Source organism: Tamandua tetradactyla, chromosome 6 (assembly GCF_023851605.1).
Source record: "Tamandua tetradactyla isolate mTamTet1 chromosome 6, mTamTet1.pri, whole genome shotgun sequence".
Classification (NCBI taxonomy): Eukaryota; Metazoa; Chordata; class Mammalia; order Pilosa; family Myrmecophagidae; genus Tamandua; species Tamandua tetradactyla.
The window spans coordinates 50,557,705-50,584,292 of record NC_135332.1 but is presented as its reverse complement, the minus strand read 5'-3'; the positions used below and the strand labels follow the sequence as shown (position 1 = coordinate 50,584,292).

At 43.2% G+C, this 26,588-nt stretch overlaps 1 long non-coding RNA gene and 1 pseudogene across 2 annotated transcripts; one reads left to right on the top strand and one right to left on the bottom strand.

Annotated features, from left to right (window-relative positions):
* The first annotated feature begins 2,004 nt into the window (after nucleotides 1–2,004).
* On the top strand, nucleotides 2,005–5,470 carry LOC143686018 (uncharacterized). 2 transcript variants are annotated; one of them, XR_013176858.1, is made up of 3 exons: nucleotides 2,005–2,038; nucleotides 4,141–4,239; nucleotides 5,006–5,470. It is a non-coding gene; the product is annotated as an uncharacterized LOC143686018 (long non-coding RNA). The 2 variants fall into 2 exon arrangements; XR_013176859.1 differs by lacking the exon at nucleotides 2,005–2,038 and adding an exon at nucleotides 2,045–2,089.
* On the bottom strand, nucleotides 4,532–4,840 carry LOC143686016 (NADH dehydrogenase [ubiquinone] 1 alpha subcomplex subunit 5 pseudogene; annotated as a pseudogene).
* Nucleotides 5,471–26,588: the final 21,118 nt, after the last annotated feature.

The window sequence follows — 26,588 nt, the reverse complement described above, 5'->3', positions numbered from 1 at the left end:
TAAAACCATAGAAGAAACACTAAGGAAAGACTGGAGATGAGAGTGTGAACTGGAAATGAAACTCTATGGTGACAAAAGATGGACAGAGAACATTGAAAAAGGAGAGGAATTATTGGTAACACAACTGCTCTCTAGAAGTACTTGTTGTGAGTAATTAATAAAATCTGAGGGCGGGCCACGGTGGCTCAGCAGGCAGTTTTCACCTGCCATGCTGGAGACCTGGGTTCGATTCCCAGTGTCTGCCCATGCAAAAAAAAAGTGATTACTGTGGGAGAACATAGCAATAAAAATGTGTTACAGCTGAGAGTCTTACAGTGCCAGCTGGTGTGAATTAAGTGCTAAATACGTAAAAGAAATATATGAAGCTAGTTTGGTCTGCTGTAACTTACACCACTGCAGGAGCTCCGAAGTGTTGCTAATAAAATAATAACACATTTTATATATCTCGCCTTGTCTCCTGTTTGAAAATGCACAGAACATTTCCAGGTGTTCATGCATTTTGCCTCCCCCAGTCCGGAAGTCCAGGTCAGAGCTGTTCTCAGGTGTGTGGTTCATTGGAGTCTTTTCTTTTCCATGTAGCCCTGGTGAGCAGTTCTTGCAATAATCAGAGGCTGAGGGAAGCATTTTCATCTCGGCAGCGGTCTGCAGGTCTGAGGTTTTACCTAAGCTGCCCTCCAGGAGGCAGAAGCTCCACCTGCTGTAGCTGCGAGTCCTGGGCCACCGAGAACTCAGCCCTGAGCATTTGCCTCATTGGCCCATAAACTTCCCTGACCTGGAAAACCCCAGTCACACTCCCTCCTCCTCCCACATCCCAGCTAGCCCAAGAACCTCATCTTTGCCCAGTTTGCGTGGTCTCAACCCTGGCTGCCCATTACTAAGGGTCAGGCTGTATTACAGGCCAGTTAACTCAGGATCCCTGGACACCAGCATTTTTAAAGCTCCTAGGTTGTCTCAATGTCCAGCTAGGGTTGAGAATCCCTGGCTTAGCTAAAACCGGTTCCCTAATGGAAGGGGAAAGGAAGAGAGCTCTTTGCATGAGGCCTGTTGTACTGGTTCCCCCAGTGCCCTTGAAAGCAGACACGGGCCATCTGCATCTTGTTCTACTCTGCAGCACCTACCATAGTACTTTATATATCACAGATGCACATAGCATCATCTTCAGTGAAATAGAATTGAATTTCTTAAGTTAGGCCCTTAGATTTAGCCTTCCCCACACTCCTACCTAAACCCTCAAATGAGCCAGGAGCTTGGAATTTTGGGATCAAAAGCCCAGGATCAAGATCTTTGATAGCAAAAGGCCATAGAATTCTGTCATGTTTCATAACTCCCAAGGGGCCGAGTTTCTCCATCTGAGAATGAGAATAATACTTGTATTCATAGAACTTCCTGTATTGTGAGACTGGCACTGTGCCGAAGACTTAACATACATCATTCCCAACCTCTCAAGGATCCTGTTAGGTAGACCATTTTTTGGTACCTTTTTACTAATGGGAAACTAGACTCAATAAACTAATCTGTTAGCGTCACTGAACTAGTAACTGAACAGAGGTCTGCAGCTGCACTTGCTGGTTAATGGTGTGGCCTTAGAACCGGGCAGATTAGGTTAAAATCCTGGCACCTCTCTCAGCTGGATAATCTTGGGCATGGTAATTAACTTTTCCAATCCTCAGTTTCCTTAGTTATAAAATGGGGGTTACAATAATGTGTACTGTTGATTCTCCACTCTATTCCCTTCTTTTGGGCCAGCTCATGCTTGGTACTAGGTAGCGTCAGGACAACAGATGAGAGAATTTGGATAAACAGCTCCGTGTCTGACTAGTCACCCAGACTTTGATCAACGTCAGTGGGAAAAGCAACAGGCATGGACTGGACCCAGATGTTCCCCTGAGTGAACAGGTCAAGTTAATCCTTTATTAGATGTAATTCTGATGACAACTCTCATGACCTCAACTTACATTGTGGTGCAAACATCTCTCAAACCCCTCCCCAGAACTTTCTCTGAGGTGGCACTAACTGGACTCTCTGTGATCCTTCTTCAGTGAGTGTTTATTTGCACGTGGTTTTTCTCATCATAACAGCATACCATAAGGTGGGAGGGTATATGCTATTTTCATTTTTACTGAGTCACTACCCTATTTGGTTCCACTTCTCTTATGTTCCAGACTGTTCTGGGTTCACCTCACTTTTGTGGTTACAAAAACGAACATTCTGTAGTTTCTCTCTTTTTATCTTCTCTGTTTCCCCTAAAGTTCTTCTGGATCTTTACTCTGAATTCGCTTGACTTTTCTTTCTATTCCTGCTGATGTATTCGGATACCCTCCCCTCCCCCAGGATACTAAGCTGCCCCTTCTGAAAAATGCCATCACCCATCGCCTACCTCATAGGTTATTGCAGGGAGTAATTGAGATAATATGTGGAAGCACCAGCCACATTGCAAACACGTCTACAAATTAGCTATAATTATGTAAACAAATAAGTCATCTGTGTGGTATGAACTATGAAGGCAGGAAGTACAAAGTACATAAAAAATCTTTGGTAAACTAAAATGCTAAACAGTTACTGGTGACTACCACTGTGTGTTTGAGCATCCAGCAGCCCCGTCTCACACCTTTATTTGCTTATCCATCACACATTGAGATCACTGGTGGCCATTTGGCATATTCATAGCTTCTCAATGTCTTTTTTTCTTTTCTTTTTGGGAGGTGCATGGTCCGGGAATTGAACCCAGGTCTCCTGCATAGCAGGCAAGAATTCTACCACCGAATTACCCTTACACCGCCCTCTCAATGTCTGTTGAGATGGCAGATTTTTTTTTTTTTTTTGCATGGGCAGGCACCAGGAATTTAACCTGGGTCTCCGGCATGACAGGCAAGAACTCTGCCACTGAGCCACCATGGCCCACCCTTAATGTCTTTTGAATCGCCTTTCTGTATTTAGGGAAATTCCTCCTATATCTTCCCAATGAGGAAATCAACACCCAAATTCTCAGTCTCTCTTGTGACTGGGACATGGGTCTGTGACTCTAGTTCCATCAGTCAGACACTGTACAAGAGAGTGTGAGCTACACAAAGAAACAGGCTCTGGGTGAAGTTGTGATGTTTGCTGGCATGGACAGCAGTAGAGCCATTTAGCTTTTGGTGGTTGTGACTGCAGTGGTGATGGTTCTCAGTGACAGAGTTCCTGATGTTGGAGTGAAAATTGCCTGCTGCCCATAGTAGGGACAGCAGTAGGGTTGGGTTTTGGCATCTAGAGCTTATCATTGCTAGCAGCTTCCTTCTCAGACCATGGTTGTGGGTGTTATTTCTGAATGTTTCATCTCAGTCTGCATAAGTAAGATTATTTATTGAATAAATTCCTTATTTGCTTACACCAATTAGACCCAGAACCATGCCAGTCCTTTCATCAGAAGGACTGCAGAGAATGGAGAGACCAAGATTTAATTTCCCCAATTCCCCTTGCTTTTGAATGCTGTTGGCAGAGCTGCCTCATTCTTCATCCCCCTTCTAATGAACTGAGTGAGCCCTGCTCCTCTTGCCTCTTGGCCTCCCTGACTTCAGTCCAGGTGGGGAGGGCTCTGGGATGCAATTGTCAGGTCCCTGGGAGAGAAATCATTTTCATAAAGGGTATCTGATCACTGCCAGGAAAAGCAAGCCCTGGCAATCTGTCCCTGTCTAGAGGCTTGCTCCTGCCTATTTCTGTTTTTCGTCTACAGAATGTTTGCCTGGACATAGAGACTTTTTACAAACCACTCTGCTTTATTTCTGTTAAAATTTTCTACTGGCTTTTCTGTATTCTTTTCTGGGGAGCAAGTTCTGTTGCGAGGTATACTTGAGGATGGAAGCAGGTTACCTCTCTCTTTCAGAGGTACAGAAAGAAAACATCACCCACGATTCCCAGAGTTCCTTTCAGACTTGTGATGGCCTGATCACCTCCTGCCTCAGTTTTCCTCTCTGCATGTTCTGTCCTCATTGTCCCTTGCCACCCGCGCCATCCTGGACAAACACTGAATAGTGGACATGTCACAGAGCCCAACTGACTTGACTTCCTCCCAGCTGGTCCATCCCTGATCCTGCAGATCCACGGACGAGAGTGAGCTTTTGGGTGAACACCTGCAGCCCCAGTCTTGATTTTCTGTTCCAGGATGACCTTTTCCCAGAATGAATGACGGTGAAAATGTTTACTCCTTGAAGGACATCCCTACCATTCCTCAGTGTGTTTCTACATCAAGAGCACAACATAGTAGGTTTTTTTTTCGTATTTGACATCATTTATTTTGAGCGAATGAATGCTTTACAACGCAAAAATTGCTACACAAGTCCCTATTACCACAATTGTGAAGTAATCACTAGTTTTAATAAGGCCCCTAAATATATTCTGTATCTATTTTCCTGATTCTATGATGTCAGTAATATGGAAACATCTTTAATAACATACCAGAACATTTAATTACAGCATTTTCCCATCAACACACCAAAGGCATTTAATGATGATTATATTGGCCATTTCCATTGATTGGTGGGAGGTTCTTCCACTAACAGCTCCATGGTTTCCACTCTGTCATTTTTCTCCCCAGACTTAGTTCACTTTCAACCTGAAGAATCACCTTTTCTATCGAACCACTCTGAAGCTGGTCTTCTAGTCTTTTAACATCTGATTCTGTTTTAACAATACCCAGTTTCTCATTTGTAATCTGTTCTGCGTACTTTCTATATGCTGCATTTTTAGGGATTTGCTCAAGGATGTCAGAGGTCTTTGTGTACAATATTGTTAGCCTCTCATGCAGAATATCACTTACAGCCCATCCCACAAGGCCAATGGTCTTCTTCAGCCAGCCCGCCATGACAGTGCTGACCACAGCATAGTAGTTTTGAGGCTACTCCTCAATACTCAGTGATCCAGCCTCAGCCACAACCAACCTCAGTCTTGAGGAGACCTCAGGTGGGACATTCACAGTCCGGTTGCAGGAAGCACTCTGATGAAGTTTGGCTCTCGTTCTTTTTCACAGTCTCTTCTCTGGCTCTAGTTGAAGACCTGACTTCCCGACTTCACAGCCTCAGCTCTCACCTCCTGTGGTGCCTACATGAGACCATACATCTTCTGAAGTGTAAGAAATGGCTTCTCTGGCACAGGACAGACCGAATCTTATGCTCAGCAAGAGAAACATTTCTCTAAAGGACATGCAGTCCGCAGAGAACTGCTCTACTTATACAGATAAACTTCCCTGGCAGCTCATGGACTCCTTTGGTTCCCTGGAGCCATAACTGTCTCAACTATCTCCATAGCTACAGGAACATTTGCTTTACATCTTTACAGCTAGAGATACACTGAGTGAATTTTTCCTAAAGTGGAAGGCTAACTTCTCCCTGAGGTGAATTTAACTGTTTTGTAGAATAGAGACTGTCTTGAAGCTTTGAAAATACAGGCTCCTTCCCACTCCCAGCTTCTGCCTTTCTCATTGAAGTTTCAAGGATCTTGGGAGGAATTTTTAGTCCGGGTTTAATCTCAGAGTATCTTGTGCTTCCCGTCCCCTTTAGCAGACTTTGCAAGAAGACTTTCCCCCATCAAATACCATGAAAGTCTTGGGACTGACTGGCTATATGCAACCCTGCAAATAGGACTTGAGAACCTACTTTGGAGTAGCACAGCTACTTTGGCACCTATTCTTGGTCTGGGGAAGGTGTCTTTGCCAAGTGCATGGGTTTAAGAGGGACATAAGAAGCAGTGAGAGGAGAGGGGCCATCTTTCAAGCTGTCCATAAAAAATTGTTTCCCTTCAGGCCAGGGATGAGCGGAGCACATTTATTTCTTTTCCATCTGCAAGACACATCACCAAAATCAGACACTCTAAAGTTGAATTGCCCACTAGGGTTGCCACTAGCCACATTAATGAAGCACTTGAAATGTGGCTCTTCCAAGTAGAGATGTGTTGTATAAAATATACACCAGATTTAAAAACTTGGATTAAAAAAGAATGTAAAAATCATATTAATAATTTTTATGCCAATTACATGTGGAAATGATATTTTAGATACATTGGAGTAAATGAAAGTTATCTTTAAAATTAATTTCACTTGTTTCTTTGTCCTTTTTTAATGTGGCTACTGGAAAATTAAAAATTACTTAAGTTGCTCACAGATGTATTTTTGTTGGATGGTGCTGCTATAAAGAGGGTATGAACTCAGCTACTTGGCTACTAGCCAGCTCTCCTGTTTCATAGGCAGTCAGAATATGCTTAAGCATGGTTTAAAGATGAGATGTGGGCCCTGCCCTTGACGGGGAATCTAAGTCTTCAGACCTTGTTGAAGGGTCTCACCCACTTGTACCTTATCCTCATTTAATGACAGCCCCTGATCTCTGCCCTTGCCTGTTTGTAGTTTTAGCCTTTCTTGTTGCTATAACCTTTAGGTACTCTCAAGACTTCTGACCCCCATTCCATGGTCTGGCTATTGCACTTGTCTCTTCCTCCCTTGGCTTGGGGATTCCAAAGAACAGACTTCTGGTTCCTTCCCTCCAGCCTGTCTTGGGCCCAGGGCGGTGCCACAGGCCCCTGGCCCCCCAACGCTGTCTCCCCTGGACTTTGTCCAGGCCCCTTGGGTGCGGACCCAGGTCACTTGGTGCTCACTGAGCACTTGTTTAGGACACAAGTAGTTGTTCTCATACCTTGTGATTGGGAGAGAAGACCAGGGTAAGAAGACGCCTCCTTCCTTGAAGGAACTTGGGATCTATTTTGAACTATAAACAAACAGATGCAGGGTTCAGCTCCCCAACTATTTAGCCTCCTCTCGACCTTGCATAGACACCTCTGCCAAGCTGATGTTTAACACAGATAATTCAACTTCCATGTGATACATTTCTGAGGCCCGGTGGAAAGATCACAAATGCTGGTAACATGTGAATTGAAGAAATAGAATTAATCTTTTTATTTTTTAAAAAATATTTTTACTGACAAATCTTCACATACATGCAGTCCATACATGCTGTACAAATAATGGCTCACAATATCATCACATAATTGATATTGTGATCATTTTGTAGAACATTTGCATCATTCCAGAAAAAGAAATAGAAAGAAAAAAGAAAAACACATACAGACCAAACCCCTTACCCCTCCCTCTTATTGACCACTAGTATTTCCATCTACCCAATTTTTTTACCCCTTATCTCCCACTATTATTTATTTATTTATTATCCATATTTTTTTTTACTCAATTGTCCATACCCTGGATAAAAGAAGCATCAGACACAAGGTTTTCACAATCACATGGTCACATTGTCAAAGTTATATCGTTATACAATCGTCTTCAAGAATCAAGGCTACTGGAACACAGCTCAACAGGTTCAGGTACTTCCCTCCATCCACTCCAATAAACCAAAAACTAAAAAAGAGATATCTATATAAGCATAAGAATAACCTCCAGGATAACCTCTCAACTCTGTTTGAAATCTCTTAACCACTGAAACTTTATTTTGTGTCATTTCTCTCTTCCTACTCTTGGTCAAGAAGGCTTTCTCAATCCCATGTTTTTGGGTCTCAGCTCATCCCAGGAGTCATTTCCCACATTGCCAGGGAGATTTACACCCCTGAGAGTCACATCCCACGTAGGGGGAAAGGCAGTGAGTTCACCTGCCAAGTTGGCTTAGAGAAAAAGGCCACATCTGAGCAATAAAAGAGGTTCTCTGGGGGTGACTCATAGGCCTAATTTTAAGTGGGCTTAGCCTAACCTTTGCAGGAATAAGTTTCTTGGGGCAAAATCCAAGATTGATGGCTCAGCCTGTTGATTTAGTTGTCCCCACTGCTTGTGAGAATATCAGGAATTCTCCAAATGGGGAAGTTGAATATTTCCTCCTTTCTCCCCAGTCCCCCAAGGGGACAGAATTAATCTTAAAATAGAAATCTAGAAACTGTGGAAATAGACAGAGGGAGTCCAAACTCTTCTAGTGGCCACTCTGGGGAGCCATGAAATTGAGGGAGAACTGAGGTTCCTTCAGATTCCTGCCTGAAATTTTCTAGCCCCAAGACACTTTGCTTTTAGGCCCTGGGACATGCTCTCTCTCACCTCTTGATTCTCCCTGTTGTGGGCAGAATTGTGTCCCCCAAAAAGAAACATTGAAGTCCTAACCCCCAGTACCTGTGGCCTTATTTGGAAATAGGGTTTTTGCTGTTGTAATTAGTTAAGATGAGGTTATATTGGATTAGGGTGGGCCCTAATCCAATAAGACTGGTGGCTTTGTAAGAAGAGAGAAATTTGGAGACAGAGATGGACAGACAGAGGGAAGATGGCGAGGAGATGATGGAGACAGAGATTGGAGTGATCCCGCCACAAGCCAAGGAATGCCAAGGGTTGCTGGTAACCACAAGAGGCCAGAAAGAGGTGAGGAAGGATTCTCTCCTAGAGTCTTCAGAGAGATTATGATCTTGACAAACACCTTGATTTCAGACTTCAAGTCTCCAGAACTGTGAGAAAATACATTTGTTTTTTTTTTTTAACTTTTTTTATTAATTAAAAAAAATTAACAAACAAAACATGAAAATATCATACCATTCTACGTATACAATCAGTAATTCTTAATATCATCACATAGTTGCATATTCATCATTTCTTAGAACATTTGCATCGATTTAGAAAAAGAAATAAAAAGACAATTGAAAAAGAAATAAAACGATAACAGAGAAAAAAAAATTATACATACCATACCCCTTACCCCTCGCTTTCATTTACCACTAGCATTTCAAACTGAATTTATTTTAACATTTGTTCCCCCTATTATTTATTTTTATTCCATATGTTCTACTCTTCTGTTGATATAGTAGCTAAAAGGAGCATCAGACACAAGGTTTTCACATTCACAGAGTCTCATTGTGAAAGCTATATCTTTGTTCAATCATCATCAAGAAACATGGCTACTGGAACACAGCTCCACATTTTCAGACAGTTCCCACCAGCGTCTCCGCTACATCTTGAACAACAAGGTGATATCTACTTAATGCATAAGAATAACCTCCAGGATAACCTCTCAACTCTGTTTGGAATCTCTCAGCTATTGACACGTAGTCTCATTTCACTCTTCCCCCTTTGGTCGAGAAGGTTCTCTCAATCCCTTGATGTTAATTCTCAGCTCATTCTAGGGTTTTTCTCAGTCCCTTGATGCTGAGTCTCAGCTGATTCCAGGATCTCTGTCCCACGTTGCCAGGAAGGTCCACACCCCTGGAAGTCATGTCCCATGCAGAGAGGGAGAGGGTGGTGAGACTGCTCATCATGTTGGCTGGAGAGAGGGGCCATGTCTGAGCAACAAAAGAGGCTCTCTTGGGGGTGACTCTTAGGCCTAAATTTTAAGTAGACTTGACCTATCCTTTGTGGGGTTAAGTTTCATATGAACAAACCCTAAGACTGGGGGCTAAGCCTACAGCTTTGGTTGTCCACACTGCTTGTGAAAATATCAAGAATTCAACTTGGGGAAGTTGAATTTCTCCCCACTCTCACCATTCCCTGAAGGGGGCTTGCAAATACTTTTCCAGTCACTGATCAAATCACTCTGGGATTCATCGGGGCATCACTCTGGACAAACCAATAAAATCTCATGTCCTACCTGAGATTCCAAGTACTATGACATTCAATCAAACTATCTACATGAGTTATATTAGGAAATGTTCTAGTCAAAATATCAATTTGTAACAAATAAACATTTTTTTGCTTTAGTCTCACACATAAGGTGACATTTTAAAGTATTAATTATCATCTATTTTCAGCACCCTGCAATAATGACATTCCTTTGTTCTTCCTCATGCAAAAACATTTTTAAAATTTGTACATTGTACATTTCACAATTATTATACACTCTAGGCATTCCTAGATTATACCATCTTGATCTTTACCATCTATCTTTCTTTCTGATTTCATTTATGTCCCAGCCCTCCTCCCTCTATCATTCTCACATGCAGCTTCATTCAGTGTTTTAACATAATTACATTACAGTTAGGTAGTATTATACTGTCCATTTCTGAGTTTTTATATTCAGTCCTGTTGCACAGTCTGTATCCCTTCAGCTCCAATTACCCAATATCTCACCCTATTTCTATCTTCTGATCGTCTCTGTTACCAAGGAAATATTCCAAGTTTATTCACTAATGTCAGTTCATATCAGTGAGACCATACAGTATTTGTCCTTTTGTTTCTGGCTAATCACACTCAGCATAATGTCCTTAGGGTCCATTCATGTTGTTACATACTTCATAACTTTATTCTGTTTTACAGCTGCATAATATTCCATCTTATGTAAATGTCACAGTTTGTTTAGGCAACTGTCTGTTGATGGATATTTTGTCTGTTTCCATCTCTTGGTAATTGTTAATAATGCTGCTATAAACATTGGTGTGTAAATATCCATTTGTGTCCTTGGCCTCGTGTCCTTTGAGTAGAGACAGCATATAAATGGGTCCTGTTTTTTAATCCATTCTGTCAGACTATGTCTTTTGATTGGAGAGTTTAATCCATTAACATTCAATCTTATTACTGCATGGGTAGTACTTTCTTCTACTATTTTGCCTTCTGGATTTTATATGTCATATCTAATTTTCCTTCTTTTTACCTTTACTCATAGTCTTCCTTTCTACACTCTTCTTCACACCTCTCTCTTCTGTCTTCATGTCTGTCTCTAGCGTTCCCTTTAGTATTTCTTGCAGAGCTGGTCTCTTGGTCACAAATTCTCTCAGTGATTTTTTGTCTGAAAATGTTTTAATTTCTCCCTCAGTTTTGAAGGACAATTTTGCTGGATATAGAATTCTTGGTTGGCAGTTTTTCTATTTTAATAATATAAATATGTTATCCCACTGTCTTCTCGCCTCCATGGTTTCTGCTGAGAGATCTGTGCATAGTCTTATTGGGCTTCCCTTGTATGTGATAGATTGCTTTTCTCTTGCTGCTTTCAAGATCCTCTCTTTCTCTTTGACCTCTGACATTCTGATTATTAAATGTCTTGGAGTATGTCTATTTGGATCTATTCTCTTTGGGGTACGCTGCCCTTCTTGAATCTGTAATTTTATGAAGTCTTTCATAAGAGTTGGGAAATTTTCAGTGATAATTTCCTCCATTAGTTTTTTCTCCTCCTTTTCCCTTCTCTTTTCCTTCTGGGACACCCACAACACGTATATTCAAGTGCTTCATATTATCTTTTAATTCCCTGAGTCCTTGCTTATATTTTTCCATTTTTTTTCCTATGGTTTCTGTTTCTTGTCAGATTTCAGATGTTCCGTCCTCCAATTCAGAAATTCTATGTTCTAGCTCTCGAAATCTACCATTGTAGGTTTCCATTGGTTTTTTCATCTCTTCTACTGTGTCGAAAATTCCCATAAGTTCTGTGATTTGTTTTTTCAGACTTTCAGTTTCTTCTTTTTGTTCTTTCCTTGCCTTCTTTATATCCTCTCTCAATTCATTGATTTGGTTTTTGATGAGGTTTTCCATGTCTGTTCGTATATTCTGAATTAATTGTTTCAGCTCCTGTATGTCATTTGAATTGTTGGTTTGTTCCTTTGACTGGGCCATATCTTCAATTTTCCTAGTGTAATTTGTTATTTTTTGCTGGTGTCTAGGCATTTAATTACCTTAATTAGTTTATTCTGGAGATTGCTTCCACTTCTTTTATCTAGGGTTTTCTTGCTGGATGAATTTGTTGTCTATCTGTTCTTTGACATTCCGTTCAGCTTTATCTGGACCTTTAGCTTAACTTTTGTTTAACAGAGGAGAATTTTTCAGTTTTGTTTTCTTGTTTCTTGCCCTGCTTGTGTGGTGCCTTCCCCCCCACACACACTTAGGAGGGTCTACTTAAGATATTATAGACCCCAGCCAGATTTTCCCAGACCAAACTGGCCTCCTATCAGGAGGAAAGAGTCACCTGCGTCGGTTTTCCCTAAGGGTGAGACCCAGCAGGTTGAAAGACTTTCCTGTGAAGTCTCTGGACTCTGTTTTTCTTATCCTGCCCAGTATGTGGCGCTTGTCTGACTGCAGTTCCCACCAGCATAAGATGATGTGGTACCTTTAACTTTGGCAGACTCTCCCTGCTGGGGGCGTGGTGGAGACAGAGGAGAGGTTGTAGGCTGGTTTTAATGCCTTCAAATTACCAAGCCCTGGTGTCTCAATTCCTTGATGGAGGGATTCCACCTGAGTTAGGCTTCACCCCTCCCCTGGGGAAGGCACAGGCTCCAGATAAGCCCCCAAAAGAGCTCAATTCTGCCTAAGCCTGGGACAATTGCAGCCTGAAAGATCCTGCCACTGTATCCAGAGGCAGTCAAACCTTTGTAGATACACAGCCACAAAAACCTCTGTTTCCTTCTTTTTTCCCCCCTTTTTCTGTCAGCCCTGCCCCCTTGGCGCTGGGGCAAAAATGAGTAACCTCTGCTTTGATCAGGTTCATCTAAGCTGAGGCCTATTTTTAGTAGTCCAAATTTGTTAATTAGTTCCACAATTGGCGTTTGATTGTGCCCAGTTCCTGCTGCTAGTAAAGTCCTTTCCTTTCCCCTCTGGGAAGCGGCCTGTGGGGGAGGGGCGCTGGCCACCGCAGCTTTGGGAACTCACAGTTCTGGGGGGTGCTCACAGCCGGTCCACCTGGTCCAGACTGGGGTACGCTGTGTGTCTGGTCACTGACATGGCCCCAGGAGCTGTCCTGTACTGTTTCTGGTTATTTAGTAGTTGTTCTGGAGGACGAACTTAAACGTGCATGTTGTTAAGCTGCCATGTTGACCCGGAAGTACATTTCTGTTGTTTTAAGCCACTTGGTTTGTGGTATTTTGTTACAGTGGCCCTAGAAAACTAAGACAACCCCCAAAAAGGCATTTTGTTTTCCCACCTCCATACCTTAGCTCACAGTGTACTCTCTTCCCGAGGTGTCTTTACATCCCACGTCTACTCATTCTAATATGCAAGTCCTACCTTTAAGGTCAAGTTCAAATATATGTCTCCTTGAAGCATCCACTGATTGACCAGACATGATGGGTCCCTTTTGGGACACCTCGTTTCTGCTTACCTTTTGTCCCCTCACCTCTTCCCACCCTTGGCTTTTATATAATGGCTGTTACTTTCTGCCTTTCCTAGACTGGGGACTCCTGGGAACGGGATTGAGCTTCATTCACCTCTCCGTCTCCCATAGGGTCAAGCGCAGGATCTGGCCCCGACGCCTGTATTTTCTTTGTAAATACTTACCTCTATCATTACATTTCTTGCTATGTGCATCTGTTTACTTGCCCTTCTGCCATGATATGCTATAAGCTTTTATTGAGTGCCTACCCAGTACAAGCTACTGGGGTTACAAAGGTAAACTAGCCACAATTCCATTCTTTCAGGAGGGCTCAGTCAGGAGGTACAAATGAGTGCTAACATTTTTGTATGTGGTTGATAGAGGGACAGTGATGGAACAAAGGGTGAGAGGTCAGTTCTGCTCCTCAGTGGCATCAACTTGGAGCAGGGTTTTGAAGGATGAGGAGATTCATGGGCGCAGGGGGTTTTAGGGACAAAGTGGGGATGGTCTGCGGGTGAATGGAGCAGCCCATATAGTTGGAGAAAAGGCAGGGGCTGTATCTCATCAACCTGTACCCCAGAAATTAACAGTCCCATTTGGAGCAGATGTGAAGCACAGGCTTGATGACTGACTGAGTGACCGAATGAATGAACTCGGGGCTTTTTGAGGTGGGGAGCCATAGTTGGCTCATTTACCTTTTGGTTAATTTTAAAGGATTGCTCAGCTGTCACACTATCTTAGCTCAGTTTTTCCATAAAGAAGCCATATAGAGTTTTCCATCCTAGAATTACCTGGGGAGCTTATTACACATGAGGTTCTTGGATCCTTCTCTTAGAGTTTCAGATTGAGTGGTTCTGGTGTAGCACCCAGAATCTCTATTGTTTAACAAGTATCCGACCTCGGGTGCTATTAAAAATGCAGATACCTTGAGATGAGACTCAGCACCAAGAGATTGAGAAAACCCCTAGAATGAGCTGAGACTTAGCATCAGGGGATAGAGAAAACCTTCTCGACCAAAAGGGGGAACAGTGAAATGAGACAAAGTGTCAGTGGCTGAGAGATTCCAAACAGCGTGTGGAGAGGTTATCCTTATGCATTAAATAGGTATCACCTTGTTAGTCAAGATGTAGTTGGAAAGGCTGGAGGGAGCTGCCTGAAAATGTAGAGCTGCGTTCCAGTAGCCATGTTTCTTGAAGATGATTGTATAATGATATAGCTTTCACAATATGACTGTGTGATTGTGAAAACCTTGTGTCTGATGCTCCTTTTACCTACCTTATCAACAGACGAGTAAAACATATGGAATAAAGATGAATAATACGGGGAATAAATATTAGAATAAATTTAGAGTGAAGTGCTGGTGATTGGTGAGGGGGAGCGGTGGGGGGTATGGTATGTATGAATTTTTTCTGTTTCCTTTTTTTTTTTTTTTTTTTTTGTTTCCTTTTTATTTCTTTTTCTGAATAGATGCAAATGTTCCAAGAAATGATCATGATGATGAATATGCAACTATGTGATGATATTGTGAATTACTGATTATGTATGTAGAATGGAATGATCAAAAGCTATGAATGTTTGCGTTTGTTTGGTGGTGGTTGTTATTTAAAAAAAAAAATCAATAAGAAAAAAATGCAGATTCCTGGACCCCACCCAGGGGCAGGGTCTGTGTGTTTAACCAGTTCCCCAGATGAGCCTCAGCATCAAGCATACTAGGGGGACACATTGCTTTAGCCCTGTGGGTCTCGACCCTGGCCACTCATTAGAATCACCCTAAGATCTTTAAAATGGCCGGGGGTGGGCCCCAGTATCAGCCTTTTCATAAGCTCCCGGGACAGTCCAGGTATGTATTTTGGGCAGACTACCACTGCGAGTCACTGCTGTGGCTCCTTTGGCAGCCTTGTGGGTATTTTAGCCCAGGTGGGATTTCCAGCATCTCTCGAGTCACATCTTGTGGATTCAGTGGATCTCAAACCTGGCTGTACATCAGACTCACCAGGTGGGCTTTTTAAAATCCCAAAACCTAAGCCCCAGTTAAGGCAGAGCTACCTACATGGGGATGGAGAGTGAGAAGGCTGGGTTGCATTCATTTTAAAGAGCTTCCTAGGTGTTTCTAATCGGTAGCCAGGGGTGAGGGTTTATGTGTTCATGAACCTGAAATGACACGTGGAAGAGCAGCTTTTTTTCCCAGAGCCAGTTCTAAGAGTCAGGATTGAGTATACCTACCAGGTTCCATAAACCTGTGCCTCTGCTTTTAAAAATGGCTGCACGAGCCTTCCTATTCAGAGGCTCTCTCTAGACCATCATTTCATTATTTATTCAGTATTTCCATAACGGATCCATCAGCCCAACTGTAAAAGTGCCAAGGAGAAAACTTTGTTTAATGATTATGCATCTCTTTGGCTTCGTTGCTATAATTTCTGGAGGAGCAACAACTACCTTATTTCTCAGTGTCCTTCCTCTGAGTGCACCATACTTCCTGTTGGTTTGGAAGGAACATCATTCTCCCTTTTTTTTTTTCTCTCCAGAACGGCTGCTTACTGCATGCTAATGTCCAGCCTCTGCCTGGGACTGGGGACCTCAGCCTGAATGTCAGGTGTGGGAATCCCTGCCTTTGTTCACACCACACATCTCTGTTGAGTCCCTTCTAGGGGCTGGGCACTGTGCTGGGGGCTGAAGACCAAGCGTGACAAGTGCCACTTTACAGACACATACAAAACTCTAAAGGAGAACCGAGTAGTGAGGGCGTTAATTCTGAAGGGAAGGGTGGCTTGGGAAACCTTTTGCCCTGGGTTTTGAAGTGTGCAAAGGATGCATGCTGAGAAGGGAGGAGAGGGGCACTCAGCGTGGCATGGAGGTGAGAATGCAGGATTCTGAGGCTCTCAACTTTGCCGGCTCATTGGAATCAGCTGGTGGGGGCGGGAGGTGGGCGCAGGCCACACCGCAGACCATTAAATGAGAACCCGTGGGGGTGAGGCCCAGGCATCAAGTTCCTCACTGATTCCCGAGTGCGACCAGTGTTGGAAACCATGTATTAGGGGAATGGCAGGAGAAGCCTCCTGATACAAATTTTTGTTTTAAAAATTAACACAGCCATGAGGGTAAGCTTCCAAAGGTCGTCAGTCCATCTTAACTTCTCTCTAGCTCTTCCCAAGTGTTCTGGAGGAATGAAAGGATGAGGGCTTTGGAAAGGCAGCTCTAGGCCCAGGTGTAAGATAGACTCTGCTGTGAGATAGTTGCACGACCACTGCTCATTCATTCAGGCAGTTGATAATTGAACAAATAGGTACTGAGTGCCGGCTGCGTGCTAGTTTCTGGGAACCCGGCAGTGAATAAGATCAAGTCCTTGGTCTCAGGGAGCTCCTTGTCCAGTGGGGAAGATGGACAGATTCACATTTCTAATGCCGAGTTAAGGGGAGCTAGGGGGGCCCACAGGTGGGTAACCTACTGCAGTCTTGTGGGGTTAGGGAAAGTTTCCCAGAGGAAGTGACCTCTAAGGAAATAGCTGAAAGGATTATCCTGGTAAATGGGTGGAGGAAAGGGATGGAAACACAGAGAGAGGAAACAGTCTGTGCAAAGGCCTAGAGGCACGAGTGAGTGGGATACATACAGGGAATTGCAAGTATTCGCTTTTGCTGAAGTTTAAAATGTGATAAGGGAGAAGTGGGAAAAGCAGATGGGACCAGATCATAAGAGGCCTTGTAAGTTGAATTATGGAGTCTGTACTTTTATCCTGATGGCAATGGGAGCTACTGAGGTCTCCTGAAGTAGGGGAATGCCCATCAGATATGCATTCATCTGTGCCATGTGGCTAGTTTGAAGGAGCGTTGCAGGGATCCTCCTGGAGATCATGGTGGTCTACGACCTGGCAGTAGCCGTGGGGACAGGGAGAAGCAGATGGAGCCAAGAGATAGGGTCCCTGGAGTTCTCTCTCTGCACTGCTGTCTCCTTTCTGGTACTCTGTCCGTGAAACCTGCCTGACTTGGTCTCCATGGATTCTGAGCTTTGTCTGCTCAACTGAAGGTGTTTTCCTGGCTTGGCCAGAGGTTTCACCTCCCTGTCTGCCGCTGAGAACTTTCCCCAGCCGTGAAAGAGGACCATCATGGGGCGCACCTCTTTGTTCCCCAACACCCAGGGATCACTGTCCTTTGTTTTAATGATGTCCCGTGTCTAGAAACTCTTGCTTCATTAGTTCACCTGTTTTTCTTGGTTGCTTTATATGGGAGTATAAATCTGGTCTCTGTTATTCCATCTTGACTGGAAGCAAAATTCCTTCTGTTTCATTTTTTATCCAAAAATTATTTAAGAAAGAGTTTAAAAATTTCTATATGACATAATCCTTTTATTTTCTATTTTTGTTTATTATTATTTTTGCATTGTGACTACAGAATGTTGCCTATTTCTGCTTTTTGAGTTTTAAAAAGGTTAATCTGAGATCTAGTATGTGGTCACTTTTGGGGACTTGAATTTTTGAAAGTATGCTTTCTTTTTAGAATATGGGACTAGAAATGTATCAGGTATATTTTATTAATTACGTTACATGGCTCTTCTCTGTCATTTACATTTTTGCATGCATGGGCCGGTAATCAAACCCTGGTCTTTCGCATGGCAGGGGAACGTTCTGCCTGTGCCCCCTGTCATTTGTTTTTTATGGACTTGCTGTATTATGGACTGAGAGAGGGCATTTAAATTTCACCACAAATGCGTTTCCTTGTATTTCCACAAATTTTTTATTTATGATCATGATGCAGATGATTTGTAACTTGGTACATAAATATCTTTTTATAGTTGTACACTTTGTCATTATAAAATGCCCTCTTTTTTTCCACACATTTATTTATTTTATCCTAAATCCAAACTTGTTTGATGCTAGGATTTCAATTTCTACTTTCTTTTTCTCTGTATTTGTCTGTTAATCTTTTTGCTTCCTTGTTAGCTTTAGTTTAATAATTGCCTCTAATTTTGATAATTGTGATTCTCCTTCAGATATTCAAAAGCCCCATCTAACTCCACGCATGACCGGGTAGTACCACCTTCCTCCCCCTTTTTTCCACTGTTGTTTTCCTTACTTTGATGGATGACCTCACATTTCTAGCTTCTGCTGATTTAGGCTGTTGGTTTAAGGTGATGGTTGCTAGACTGTTGTCTTTTAGCAAATTCTGCATGGATGTGTTTAGCACCATTCCCTGAAACAGGGAGGTAGATGCTGCCTCTCATTTGCAGCTTTGAGTCTTTAACTGAAAATCTGAGCAGCAGGAAATGTGTCACCCCATGTCCTGCTGCAGGGACAGGGCAAGGTGGTTTGACCAGTGCTTCCAGCCCTGCCCAAGGCGGAGGGAAATTGGGTACCAAGGATGAGTGCTAATCACCTAGACAGAAATAACCCTGGAATGGAGAAAGGAAGCGGTAATTTAACATAACAAGCACCAATCATGCGCCTGACATGGGGCAGGTGCTGCTCTACGTGCTGGGGGTGGCAGATGCATAGACGAATGGCACGGTCCTTGTCCACAGGGCATGTTTAGGACCAGCCACCTTTCCATGTTGTGATATGTGCTACAGCCTAGTACAAATGAAACAACAGGAACCCAGAGAAAGGGGTGCTGGCTGGGATCGGGAGGGAGGGTGGGGAGGGAGGTACAGATAAGGCATGGCGGAGATGGCTGAGTCCCTGAGAAATGTGTGCTCACCATTCCACAGGTGAAGCCAGGGATGACATTTCCTCCTTGCACCCTAATTTCTCCATGGGATCGCTCTTGCCAAGAGAACGTGAACTACAGTTACTGGGAATCGAACCCGGGTCCTCTGGCATGGCAGGTGAAAACTCTGCCTGCTGAGCCATCGTGGCCTGCCCGTGAGTCACTTTTAAGAAGTGACTTTATTGGAAGTGCTTTGTTGGAAGTAGAGGATGCTGAGGCAGAGCTGTCAGACAGTGGGAGCTGGATATGGAAATGATCCCAAGGAGGAAAGCTGCCTGCTAACCAGAAACATCTACAATGGATTGTTATTTAAGGGAGAAATAAACTTCTATTATGTTAAGTCCCTGATTGTTCAGGGCTGCTAAGAGTTAGAATAACCCTAATTCATACGGAAGATTTCACGGAAAAAGTGGCATTTGAACTGTATCTTGAATAGCATGGAGAATTTTGACAAGCAGAATTGAGAAAGAAATTCCAGATGGTAGGGACAGGGTAAATAGAGGCTCAGAGATACGAAAAGGCAGGCATTTACCAGAGAGCACTGTGCTACTCGATACTGCTGAGGCTGAGCCCTCTTAGTGGGACTATGTGGAGAAAGCTGGAAGGTTGACCTGGGGCCAGATCATGACAGGTCTTAAAGGAGCAGTAAAGGAGTTCTCTTAGAGGTAATGGGGAGCCACAGAAGGTTTGTCTGCAAGGGAGAGAGTTTTAACAGAGTAAGAGCCTTAAGCTTTAAGAGCCAGTTTTAAGGCTGGCTCAAGAGATTGAGAGGTCTTCAATATCTTAAAACAATTGACTTTAAAAAATTTTTTGTAAAAAAAAACCCTTTTTATTATGGAAATTTTCAAAAATGAAATTAGATAACTTGTAGAATGAACCCTCACCCAATTTCAGTAAGTATCACCTATGGCCGGTCTTGTTCCATCTATACCCCACCTACTTAACTCTTCCTGTATTATTATTATTATTATTATTATTTTAATCTTTACTGGGGTAACATGCATTTGACACAAAATTTCTCATTCTAACTACTTTCATGTGTACAATTAATGATACTAATTGCACTCACGATATTGTGCAACCAACACCACAATCCATTACCAACATCTTTTCCATCACCCCAAACACAAACTCTACCCATTAAGCAATAACTCCCCATTACCCTGGCCCCCTCAGCCCCTGGTACCCTGTGCTTTACTTTCCATCTCTGTGAATTTGATTGTGGTTTCAAGTAAGAGAATCCATGCAATGTTTGTCCTTTGTGTCTGGCTTATTTCACATACATGATGTCTCTAAGGTTCATCCATGTTGTGGCATGTGTTAGAGCTTAATTCCTTTTGTGGCTGAATATTATTCCATTATATTTATACACCACATTTTGTTTAATCTTTCATCTTTTGGTGGACATTTGGGTTGCTTCTCCCTTTTGGCTATTGTGAATAACACTGCTGTGAACATAGGTGTGCAAATATCTCTTTGAGTCCCAGCTCTCAATTCTTTGGGGTATAGAGGGGTTGCTGGATTATACGGCAAGTCTATGGTTGACTTTCTGATGAATTCTTTTCTACAATGGCTAGGCTACCTCTCAACGTGCATTATTTGGAAGCAAAAACCAGCATGATATCAATTTATCTGAAAATATTTCAATAATTTTTGCCAAAAGATGAGACTCTTAAAAAAAATCCATAGTACCATTTACTGCACCTAGAAAAATTGAACATAATTTAATATCATCAGTTCTTCAATAGGTGTGTTTTTAAAAAATTTTTTATTGATAAGACCAAATGACATACGAACACAAACATTCTTAACATATGAACATTCCATACTTGGTGTGCAATCAGTGGCTCACAATATCACATAGTTGTATATTCATCACCATGATCCTTTCTTATACCATTTGCATCACCCCAGAAAAAGAAATAAAAAGAAAAAAGAAGAAACTCAATACATCCCATACCCCTTACCCCTCCCTCTCACTGACCACTATATTTCCTTCTACCCAATTTATTTTAACATTTGTTCTCCCTCCAATAAGTGTTTTAAATGATTTTAAAAATAAATTGTTTCAAAACTTTTAAAACACTCCTCTTCCATCTCTCAGATCATCACAGCCATGTAGATACCAGTTCAAGTTCAGCTTAGAGCATATTTAGGTGTCCCCATTTTGCACTGGAAATTTCACTGCTGATGGCGAAGGGACGTGCTGGCCGCCCCGGCCCCACCTTGCGCCTGGATGGGGTTCAGCCGTGTCTGGTGAGCACTGGAGAGGCTGCAGGCAGGGCGCTCACCCAAAGGGAGAAGGAATGAGCCTCGGCAGTTGATCCGGCCACCTGGCCTCTGTGTCTGGGGCAAGGGGTGGCTCTGAGAACAGTGTTGTCACCCTCACTCCGACTTGTCTCCTGGCGGAGCTCCATTTGTAGTGAAAACTGGGTCCCCAAACTCTTTAAGACGTTGGGGGCACAAGCAAAATAGATTTGATAGCCCAGGACCGAGTGTCACAGGAGAAGGGGAGAGGGGCGTGGGCTGTATGCCCAGAGGCTGGATGGGCAGGGGCAGCATTGCTGAGGGGTCCTCTGGGGCAGGAGGAGGGGAGTGGAACCCCCACCACCCCCCAGACCCTGCCCACATGTGTCTGCGAGCACAGCAGCCACAGACGCTGGGGGCGGCGGGAAGAGCTGATGAGAGTGGACAAGTATAGAGCATGATGAGTTAGTTCTTACAAGCACCCTCTGAGAAATTTTGTTATTTATCCCTGGCTGACAAGCAAGAAAACTGCTAGCGAGGGAGGATTCTTTAACTCCAAAGCTGTGTTCTCATATAAAAGAGGAATGCTCCGGGGGAGGAACACAACAACTGGCCCATGAGGGACTATAAAGCTGTTGTTCATTTTAACCTTCACAGCCACCGGATGAAGTAACTATAATTCCTATTCTACAGATAGGGAAAACCGAGGTCCAGTTTTGCTGACTCCACATTCCGCGATCTAGGTCAGAATAGTTCATGGGATGTTTCTTGGGAAAACTTTGTTTTGATTCATGGTTCAGGGTAAAAAAGCTCTTTGGATTTTCATTTCAGCGTTCAGAAACTTGGCTTGGCTCTTTCAAATCATTTGGGGTTCAAAATTCAGTTTGAGTCCTTTGGCGGTAGGAGACTCTGGTTCCTCATAAATACTGGAGAAGTTAAAAGGCACAAAGGTGACGTGATGTACTTGAGCATCTGAAGGCAGCGAGCTCTGGCCCTGGCCCTTGGCTGTGGAGGGTGGTGGGTGGGGCCCACTAGTATAGATGACAGCTGTGGGGCGTAAAAGCTGAGCCAGGACTAATAGTAAAATGGACATGGGTAAATAAAAATGAATTTTGCCTGGAACAATTTTTATCAGGCAGCTTTCAGTGCAGGGTGATGCTGTGCAGACATGGGCAGACCTGGACCCAAGCTGGCGCTGGGCGGCGATGGACAGCTGTGTCTCCTCTGCTCTTTCTCCATTTCAGGGCGAGGGCTGTGGCAGGAGCGGCTCCTTGGCCAATGACGCTCAGGCGCCACTGAAGGAGCCTTTCCCCACCCGGGTCTGACTCAGAACATGGGAAGAAATGCCAGAGGCAGAGCCAGAAACAGGCCTGGGCAGAACGTGTGAGGCCAAGTGTTTATAACAGTGAGAAACTGGAAATGATCCAAATGCCCACCAGTCAAAGGGGAGAAGAGAAGACAAAAGCGTTCTAGCACCCACTCTGTGCCCTGTACTGGGCCACGGTCTTTCTGCACTTTATCCTATGTGATCATCACAACAGCACTGATTTCTGTTCTATCAATGAAAAACGAGGGAGGGGGACTGTACAAAAGGAGAGCAAAACCTTTTGTTCAGGGCAGTGTGGGCTAGAACATAGACTGAGAGGGGATTTGCCCTGCTGCTGGGGCTTCAGGCACATCCCTGCCCTCCAGCCTTGGCATGACACACACACATAAGAATTAAAACCCATCAACTCATCAACCAACCAATCAATGAACCCAACAAAAGCAACACAATACATTCACAATCTTGGTGCAAATGCCAGGGCTTTGTAAACTGCATGTATCTTCTTCAACAGCAGAGATTCCTACCAAGTTTCCAGGAGGAACCCTATCATCACCGCTCCCTAGCCTTCTACCTTCCCTTCCCAAATCCGCACATGGAAAAGTAAAGTGACTAACACTCATTGAAGCCCCTTAGGTGTCAGGCTCTGTGCAGAGGTATTTACAGAGAGAATTCTGCTTAATTCTCAACAACCCCTATGAGAAGTAGGTATTTCTATCTTCATTTTAGAAATGGAGAAACTGAGGTGCAAAGAGGTGAAATGATTTTCCCAAAGTCATACAAAGCAGCAGAGCCAAGATTTGAATTTAAATTTCGAAAGACTCCCAACCCTGGGCTCCAGTGCTCAGCTGCTTGGGTTCATACCCCAGCTCCTCTGCTTACTAGTTGTAGATACTTTGCAAAATTACTAAATCTCTTAGTGCTTTTCTTTCATCCTTGGTAAAATGGAGGTGATAGTTCTTGTCTCTCTCAACTGCTGTGAGGATTGAAGAGGTTAAAACAAGCAAAGCACAATGTGCCTGGCTCACTCAATAAATTTTGGCTGTCATCGTCATCATCATCATCATCGTCGTCGTCATCACCATCATCATCATCATCATCATCATCATCATCATCATCATCATCATTGCCAACTGTCTAAGACAACTCTAGAGGACATGATTAGCTCTCTAAGTCTCATCTTTCCACCAATGGAAACCAACCCAAGATTGAATGTTTCTTTGTCTTAGAAGCTTTGGGCCAATTTGGTAACAGCAGACTTTAAGTATCCAAACATAAAGAAATATCTAGAATGAAATCTCCAAACAGGACAGTGGAGACTGTTTATCCAGGCAAATGCTGATTTCTGGAGCTGCACAAAGGTGAGACAAATGTTTTCTTAGGATGTGATTGGGTCACGTAGGTGTCATGTCATCTCTGAAAGAAATGAAAGGGAAACAAGAGTTGTAAGGACCTGGTGGGTCTTGAGAGGAAACTCTGTGATTTAAAAAGCTAGTCAAATTTTTATTTATCCGTTGGCTTCCATTTTTCATAGTTGGTTTGATGAGGTTCTACTTGGAGGAAAGGGCGTGGATCAGATGCTTAATCCCTGTGGTTTTTCTCCTCTATTTTTCTTAGGCTTTGAAATAACAGCCAGATAGCAGATCATAAACTCAGACAAATCAGTTTGCCCACTGGTTGACCTCATGGTAAGGCCGTGACCCTGATTCAAAGTGGGGCAGAGACCTCTGGGGGCGAGAATATATGAATGAGAAAGAAACCTGTGTTGTATCAAAACATGGAGATTTGGGGGTTGCAGCCACAGCATAATTCAACCTAACCTAAGAAATTCAGGGTCCCTCACCTGGAACACAACCTAAGGTGTGTTCAGCTGGGCCCAGCCCAAGCATGCCTCTCAATGGGGAGGTGAGAGTCTGAGGGACCGTGTACATCTCCCTAGACCTGTGCTGCTGAGTTTCTGCTTTGGGCCTCCACCACATATTGTAGCTGGTGTTTGTCCTTGCCCTTTGCTTGATTATTTACTGACCACCTATTAAGAAAGTTTTAGTTCTCTTACCCCAACCTAGGCAATCCTTTCTTACCTCTACTGTATTCATTTTTGCTGTCTTCATCCTCCTTACATTATGTTTTTGGTTGAGTCAGTGTCTGCTGTATTTTGACCATGTAAATACTGTTCATGATTGAATCATACCATGGACCATGATTGCATTTTATTTATTTTATAATATGGTAGAAACAATGTTATATATTCACCACAAAGTTTCCCATTCCTGGGCAGAAGGAAGACTACATTTCCCAGCCATTGCAGTTCAGGTGTGACCATGAGACTAAGTTCTGGCCAATGGAAACGGAAGTGGAAGTGATGTGACACTTTCCAATCCAAGGCAGTCAAATGGTTCTTCAACCTTTGGCTCTCCCTCCTCGGTGGGTGGAGTAAAGGGCTCTGAGAGGATGGAGTGGCAGGTTGGATGCAGTCTTGGTTCCTGAGTCACCACCTGGAGGAGAGCTGCCAACTGGCATCAGCCTGTGATGTGGATGAGATAAATCTTTCTTGTGCTAAGCCACTGAGATTTCAAGATTTATCTGTCGTGGCTGCTAGTTTTAATTGCCTAATACTTTCAACATTTTAAATATTGTTTTCCAGTTGGCTTATTATTCTTCTAATCATCCTAATTCATCCTCATACTCTCCCACAAAATTATAAAACTCCTCTCAATAAGGTCAAATACCAGTCTTTTCAATTGTGTTCGCCACCATTCACCCTTACTAACTATTTCCTGTGTCTGGTTATGGAACCACAGGTGTTTCTCTGCTTGAGAGGCCAGGAGCTAATCAGAAGGAGAAATAGGCTGTATGTAAGGAGAGGTAGTAGAGTTTAGCAGAGTTTAGTGGTTAAGAGCTCAAGGTCTTCCAGATTGTTCCTACACCAGATAAGCCCTGAAACTTAGAGGTACCTGTCTTTCCCAGAACATCAATCAGTTATATTCCCCCACCCCATAATGTCAACACAGTTTTCAACATGAAGATGTTGGAATGGTCATTGCCCAAATATCCCTGAAAATTGAGAGAATGATCAAATAAGAGGGAGGAATTGTGGCAGAGAGGTTAGGGTTTAGCAAATGATTGTCACTGCTGAATCATTGTGTAGATGATTCTTTTTGGTTTTTAGTGTATTAGAATGGCCAGAGGGAAATGCCTGAAATTGTGGAACTGTAACCCATACCATACTTTGAAATTTGCTCTGCAACTACTTGTTAAACTGAACTTTGAAATTCATCATTTCTCTGTATGTATGTTATGTTTTATAATAAAAAAATGTTTTTTTAAGAAGAGCTCAAGTTCTTCAAATTTAGGAGTGATTGAGGGCAATTTACTTACCCTCTCTAAGCCTTAGTATTTTCATCTGAAAAATGGGGATTATAATAGTCCCAACTTCATAAGGCTGTCATGAGAATTAAACAAGACGATACTTGTAACGTGCTTGGCACTATTTCTGGAATAGAGAATGTGCTGATAAATGTTAGTTATTATTATTAAGATGAAAAAGATAATGGAATCTTATCTTTATCTGGGGAATGCTCAAGCTCCCCTTGCAACAGGGAATTTAACCTGAGTGTGAGTCTGCTTTGTTTCCAGATATGGGCAGCAGCTCCCAGTTCTAAAAACCAGCCAAGAAGGGCCCAACATGGCGAGGTCTCCTCCAGGGCCTAATGGCAGGAGCATCCTCAGGACTGAGGCCCTGTGCCAGGAATCTTGCTTTATCTCCTCTGTATGGGTGAACTGGCTTGAGCTGGGGCTCCCCACTTATCCTTGAGCGCCCCCACCTCAATGGTCCTCTCCGCCTACCCTCTAGTTAGCAGCTACAGCTGCTTGATCCCTTCCTTTCCTGCGTGATATGCACCTTCCCTAGCGGTAGTGGTTGTCTTAGTTTGCCAGGGCCGCTATGACAAAAACCACACACTGGTTGGCTTAAACAACAGGAATTTATTGTCTCACAGTTTGAGAGGCAAAAAGTCCTAAATCAAGGTATTGCTAGGGCAATGCTTTCTCCTGGAACCTGTAGCAATCTAGTGATGGCTTTTCAGCAATCCTCTGTCACATGGTGATCTGCCTCTTCCTGTCTGCACTTCTGGCTCCTACTTCCATGTCCAATCGCCTTTGCTTATAAGGACCTCAGCTATATTGGATCAAGACCCACCTTCATACAGTTTGGCCACATCTTAACTGAGAACATCTTCATAGGTCCTGTTTACAGATGGGTTCACACCTACAGGACTCGGGGTTAGGACTTGAATATGTCTTGTGTGGGGACAT